Source organism: Elephantulus edwardii, unplaced genomic scaffold (assembly GCF_000299155.1).
Source record: "Elephantulus edwardii isolate Elephantulus edwardi_28Jun2011 unplaced genomic scaffold, EleEdw1.0 scaffold00091, whole genome shotgun sequence".
Classification (NCBI taxonomy): domain Eukaryota; kingdom Metazoa; phylum Chordata; class Mammalia; order Macroscelidea; family Macroscelididae; genus Elephantulus; species Elephantulus edwardii.
Window position 1 is genome coordinate 2,078,048 of NW_006399841.1, and position 6,875 is coordinate 2,084,922.

At 41.3% G+C, this 6,875-nt stretch overlaps 1 protein-coding gene across 2 annotated transcripts in view; it reads right to left on the reverse strand.

Moving 5' to 3' along the window:
• The window catches only part of GOLGA4 (golgin A4), an 82,275-nt gene extending 76,575 nt beyond the window's left edge, over positions 1-5,700 (reverse strand). For both annotated transcript variants that reach the window (XM_006890597.1, XM_006890598.1), the window contains exon 1: positions 5,617-5,700. The gene's annotated coding sequence lies outside the window, so the exon portion shown is untranslated. The remainder of the gene's footprint in view (positions 1-5,616) is intronic.
• Positions 5,701-6,875: the final 1,175 nt, after the last annotated feature.

Here is a 6,875-nt window from a genome sequence, read left to right on the forward strand (position 1 = left end):
CCAAAATCTCTGTAGATGTTCACTGAAATGAAAAATAAACAACCTAAATTTTAAAAAAAAAATGGTACAACCATTCTGGAAGGCAGTTTGGCACTTCCTCAAAAAGCTGAACCCAGAAATTTCAGATGACCCAGCTATTCCACTACTTGGAATATACCCTGAGTAAATGATTTTCTCTTAAATACCATCAATTTATGTTCTACTATACTCTAAATAAAAAGTCCTGTCAAATATATAACAATACATTCTGTTTCTCAGGAGTTTTCCATAAATAATACAATTTGAGTGATCGGCTGCTATAATCTGTCTTCAAATAAAATACTGAAAACTGCTCAGCAAAGGAAGCAACATCCCAGATATTCACTAAATCCGGAGGGGGAATCCTGAAGAAGGAGGATGTGGGAGAGGGAAACAGTGATGGGCTCCAAGGAACCACACACACCCTCCCATCATTACTTTGAGATAATTGTGTGACAGTTTTTTGGCCAACAACACACGAGCAAAATTTATATAAGCAGACATATTTGTCAAACTGAATTGATGGCACTGAGCAAATGCTTTAAAATAACAGCTTAGCAAGGAGAGGTTCCTCTATGATCTAACAGCATATTTAAATGTACTTTTAAAGGTATTTTAAATGTCTTTTTTTTAAGTCACCAGCTCAGAGATAGATACGTAAGTTAACAACCTCTAACAAAGAAATAGCACATTAGTTCTGAAATCACACAAAAATTACTTTCATTTAGAAAGAAATGTTTCTTAACATTGAACATACAGTGGGCTGCCAAGAGAACCAACAGGTCTGTCCTGGAGAGGGTGAAATCAGGTTGCTCGTTGGAGGCAAGGATTTTGAAACTCCAAGTTACATATCTGAGGCATACTGCCAGAAGGAACCAGTACTTGGAGAGGACATCAAGCTTGGAAGGGTAAAGGGTCAGCACAGAAGAGGAAGATCCCAGATCAGATGGACTGACCCTGTGACTGTGGTAATGGGGGCAGGTGTGTCACAGACAGTGAGTTCATCTCAAGATAGGTCAGGGTTCACAGGGTTGCTATGAGTCACGTCAACTAGATAGCACATAGCAACATTTGTTACTGTGAACACAATGCTTAGCAAGGCAAAGCATTTATGCTTGTGGAAACATAAAATTTTTAAAATGTACTTACAGATTATAAAAACTAAGAATAACAACAATCCCTCCTATGGGTATTCCATGCAAGCAGCCTTAAAAATATAAAGATAACTACTGAAACAGAAACAACAAAGACAAGAGGCAGCATTTTACTTCTGGAAGATGTCTCTGATAAAGAACACTAAAAATGAAAACATGGCATCTTTCTCCAGTTTTAGAAAACCAGCTGGGCCAGGATTACCAATCCAAAGCAGCCTGATGCTTCACTGTTTCGTTACCTACAAAGTCCTGCAGCACAAATTTTAGTGTCTGTGATACTCAAGAACTGACAAACGCAGCATAAAGCACCCCTTCTAAGGCTAAATAAATAAAACAAAAACCTGTTCTTTGGTGTTTAACAGGAATTACCATTTGTACATGCTTTACAAAAGAAACTATTTTTATATTTTGATATTTTTAAAGAGGTTCTGGTAAGCGAAATAAATTCCTTAAATTCAGATGTTGTATACTTCAAACAGTATGGACTGGGACTTCTGACTTCAGTGTCTGTGTTACAGCCCATCTGGAAATCTCTGTGATGCTGATGAGGCAGTGTTAGTGCAGGCTTGTCTCCTGAGTCAGTCTTTTTGAAGATACACTGTGGGTAGGCTCCCTGGAGTCAGACTGACTCATGGCTGACCCGCCTCCTACAGTTTTCAGAGACAGTAAAACACTCAGGAGGAGACTGCCTCCCTCAACTCAACTAAGAGCTGGTTCATTCTCGATAGCACACACAACAAAAAGACAGCAGGCCAAGGACTCAACTCAAATCACTGCTGTCAAGACAATTCTAACTCACAGAACTCTTCCTTCATGTTTCTGAGACTGTGAATCTTACCAGAAGGAGACTGCCCATCATTTACCCTCAGAGTCACTGATGAATTCAAATGACCAAGGACGAGGACCAAGGCCAACACACTACAGCCTATGCCACCAGAGGTCTGGAGAAAGGATACACCATATGCAAGTGCAAGCTGAAGAAAATCAAAGCAAGTTCATGGCAGCCAAAGCTGGACCTTGACTGGATCCCAGCTGTCACGGCCCTTTAATCAACCACTCAGTTATGAAAGTAGAAACTCCTCTGTGTAAAATAAATTGAGCTAAGTTACATTGTCCTTTAGAGTAAAAAAAATGCTTTTCGGAGTTGTCAGAAAATGCTCAAAAAGCAAAAAGATGCTACGATGGCATTAGTGATCTTTATATCAAAAGCTCTTTTAAATAAGATCTATGAAGCCAGGATCTTCGGTACTGAAATTCGGGGGGGCAACACTGAATAACATTTCTCTCACAGAGCCCACTGTAAAAGAATGCTCAAGTTTCCCTTTCCGAAAGGACTACTTTGCAAAAAAGAGAGACTATGTAACTGCTTTAAGCTTCCTAGATAAAATAGGTCACAAAAAAGCAACAGTGTGCCTTAAATAAGAAATATCACCTGCAGTTACTGTGCTGTTGTTAGGTGCCATCAAGAGTATGAGTCAGGGCGACCCTATGAGCAGATCTGAACCGTGATCTCTCCTGCACCGTCCTTGTCAACCCGAGCTCACCGCCACAGTAACGCAGTCATTCCATTTCCTTGAAGGTCGCCCTCTCCTTTGCTGACCCTCCACCTTTCCAAGCAGGACATCCCTTTCCAAGGAGAAGAAGCCTCTGTTAACAACATGCCCCAAGTATGTGAGAAGCAGCTTTGCCATCCTTTCCTCCTTTAAGTGGCACCCTGCTTGCACTTCCTCCAAGCCCCCTGTGTGTTCTCTTGGCCGTCCATGGGATATTCAGGAACTCTTCTCCAACACCACAGCTCAAAGGTATTCATTCTTCGTCTGCCATCCTTATTCCCTGCCTAGCTCTCAGACGCATAGCAGGTGATTTTGAAAGACTGTGGCTTGAATCAGACACATCTTAGTCTTTAAACTAGTATTCATCATTCACTGCTCCTTGGTATTTTGGAGAGGTCTCTGACTGCAGACTTTCCCAATGTTATATGTCTTCTGATCTCTTGACTGCTGGTACCAAGGATGTTGACTGTGGAAATTATCGACAGTGACAATCTTTTCTCTATCACGATGCTGTCTATTGGCCTACTGGTGAAGACTTGTTTTCTTGACGTTGAGATGTATTCCATATTTAATGCTATACTTGTTATTGGTCTTCTGCTGTAAGTGCTCAAATCTTCCTTGCTTTCAGTAAGCAAAGGTGTGTCATCTGCACCACGCAGGTTGTTGATGAGTCTTCCTCCACTCCTGATGCCACGTTCTTCTTCACAAAATCCAGCTTCTCAAATGAGGTGCTCAGCAATATAACTGAACAGGTATGACCAAAGGACATAGGCCTGATGCACACCTTTCTTGATTTTAAACCATGCAGTGTTCCCTTGCTTTGTTCAGACCACAGTTTCTTAGTTTACGTATAGGTTTCATATAACTATAATTCAAGTGTTCTGGAATTCCCATTCTTCTTAATGTTGGTCATAGTTTATGCTCCACACAGTCAAATGCCTTTACAGAGTCAATAAAACACAGACAGAAATTCTCTTATTATTCTTTGCTTTCAGTGTCAAGATTCATCTGATATCAGCAATGATATCCCTGGTGCTACGGGATATCTAAAACCAGCTTGAACTTCCGGCAGTTCTCGTTAATATACTGTTCCAGCTGTTTTGGGATGATCTTCAGCAATATGTTGCTTGCATGTGATGTTAACAATATCGTTCCATAATTTCTACATTCTGCTGGGTCACCGTTCTTGGGAACGGGAACAAATATGGATCTCGTTCAGTCAGCTGATCAGACAGCTATCTTCCAAATTTCCTAGTACAGTGTGGTCAGCATATCCGGGGCTGCATATATTAGTTAAGACATGTCAATTAAACAGCTTAAACACACACACACACACACACACACACACACACCCAAATAACTTGTCAACTGGTATCCCATCAATTCCTGAGGCCTTATTTGTTTTTTGCCAGTGTCTTCAATGCCACTTTCATTTCTTCCCTCATCACTGGCTCTTTATCATATAATTAGTTGGCCTTGAACATCACGTCCTTTTAAGCACTATCTATAGGATCAATGACCATCTCTTTACCATCTCTGGATAGGTACCATGCCTGAACCCACCTCCTGGACAGGCAAAGACATCATCTCTAGCCAGGTAGATTAACCTAGGCTCCTCAGAGGCCAGCAGAAACTGTCCCAGGATGAGAACTCCACCTCTATGACACACTTTACACACCCACTAGAAAGAAAGAGGTGCTGCCCTTGACCTGACCCACATCATGGGGCCTCAGTCACTACTCTAAACACTCTGATCTTCAGCTGGATTGACAGACAGCCCGTCCAAGACCAGAGAGTCTGTATGCTAGCTCCCATGGCACACAGGTTTTTGTTCTGGTATTTGTATGCTTACTTGTTTTCTAGTTTGCTCTCTGACAGTAAAGCACTTGTCTGTCAGTTTGCTGTACTGGGACAACTTACAATTTGCAGGGATGCTGGAAGTTATAGAAGCATAACTACTTCTACTCTTTGACCCAATGATTCTATGCCTAACAAGTGTTTCAGAAGAAATGTAGACGTGTGCCAAATGACTAGTACAATGACATTCACAGCAGCATGACTTGCAACAGCTAGGAAATCCAAATGTGCTGTGTACTATAAGGCTGACATTCAGAAAGAGGTAAAATTAGAAAGAAAAGGAATGGAGTCAATACCAGAAAGCTGGTGGCAATCTTTTTGTTTGTTTGTTTGTTTGTTTTGTGTGTGTGTGTGTGTGTACTGTCAAATCAGATCTGACTGGTACAGGAAGAAATTGTCCCTCCTTCTCCAGCAGAGCATCTGGTGGATTCGAACTGTGCTCCTCTGGGATTGCAGTGCAGCTTCTTGCCACTAGGCTACCAGAGCTCCCTTGAGGGCAATTTTTTGAAGGGGAGAAGAAAACCCTAAAATGCTGGCAATGTCCTTTATCTTAATCTGGGTGGTAGGTAGTTACATGAGAATTCATTTGACCTCATTCTCTGATGTGTACATTACGCTTTACCCACTTTCCTTCATCTATGCTGCCTTTCACAAGGGAGAAAGGATACATCTTATCTTATATCTTATCATAAACAGAACCAGTTAAATTACTTCTCATCAGCTCAAAAATGCAGAGCTTTTTCCCATATGATGTTACACCGAAGGCACATGTTAAATGATATCAAATTATTCAGAAAACTTAAAATATTAAAGGTCGAGTGTAATACCCTCTCAAATTAAAATTCTCCAAACACACATGCACACACACTTTACAGACTCATAACCAATATTTAGATAAACACATTACTGATAGAGGTAATACCTAGGAATACCTGATCTGTCAAAATAATTTTCCATTTTATTAACAAAATAGTATCATATTTTAGATTACTGAGTTTCTTGTGAGACATTTATTAGGGAAGTTCCAAACTCACCTCTCTGTTGGGTATACCTTCGTCCAGCTGATCTGTAAATGAAGACGTCCTGCTTCTGGTTCTCGTTGGTGTTGATGAATTGGAGGAAGCCTAGAGTGAACGATCGATGTGTAGGTTAGAAAGATCTACTGACTACTGCATCATGGACTGTCTGGGCTTTTTCTCAGTCAATGCCCACAAAGGGAGCTCGAGGGGTCTAGACCACAGGAAGGGGTGCTGCCAACTCCAAGGCTGGCAGCTTGAAAGCAGGGCGATCTCCTCCTGTGCGATGTACAGACTCTGAAGACCCACTGGAGGTCAGCTATGAGTCAGTGCCGACTTGTCAGCAAAGATGCCAGTGAAAAACAGCAAAAGCGCAAAAACTTGGGAAGCAGATACGGAAAACTAACCAACAATCACCTATAAAACCAAGGCAGTCTACGGGTGCTGACCTGACTGCCACCAGCAAGACACTGACCTGCTTATCATTTAAAAGGGAAAGTTTCAAACTCCTTGCCACCACCTCAGAATATACTTATGGCTTATAGCTGACCCTCTAGAGAGTTACTGGAGGCTGTAAATGACACGAGAGACCACTGTCCACCTTTCTCCTGCAGAGGTGCTGGTGGGTTTGAGCCACCAGAGAGCTTAGTTAGCAAAGCAACTCCCTACTGACTACGTCACCAGAACATAAGATTATATTAAGGGAAACCGACACTGGGTGAGGGATACACGGAATCTCTTTGCACGATCTTTACAACACTATAAACTAAAATTTTCAATTACAAAATTTAAAATTTCACTAAAAAAATAAAAAGGTTGTCAAGTCAGTTCAATCTTTAACGTCCCTTCCAATTCTAACATTCAATACTATGAAATTCATAGGTCAAGAGAGTCTTCCCAAATCTCAAATCCAGGGTTTTGCAAGCCTGTGAGGTAAGTGAAAAGACCACAGCTTGGGTTGCACACATCTCAATTATCAAAGGATCAGCTCTGCTTTTAAAAACGTTAAGAGGGTCCTTTGTAGATTTGTCCAATGCAATACGTCATTTGATTTTCTGACTCTTGCTTCCAGGGGCTTTGGCTGTCAATACTCAAAACCCTGGCTCCCTGCCATAGTTATTCTTCCTGTCCGTGTGAGCCCCTAATGCATTGAAAACATGTGATTTTAACCGGCTTAGTTTCACAAGTAGTCTTCCAGTCTGCCCTTCCTAGTCGGTCTTAAGTCTAAAAGCACTGAAACCTGTTCAATATCATAGCAACAGACACATCTCCAACTG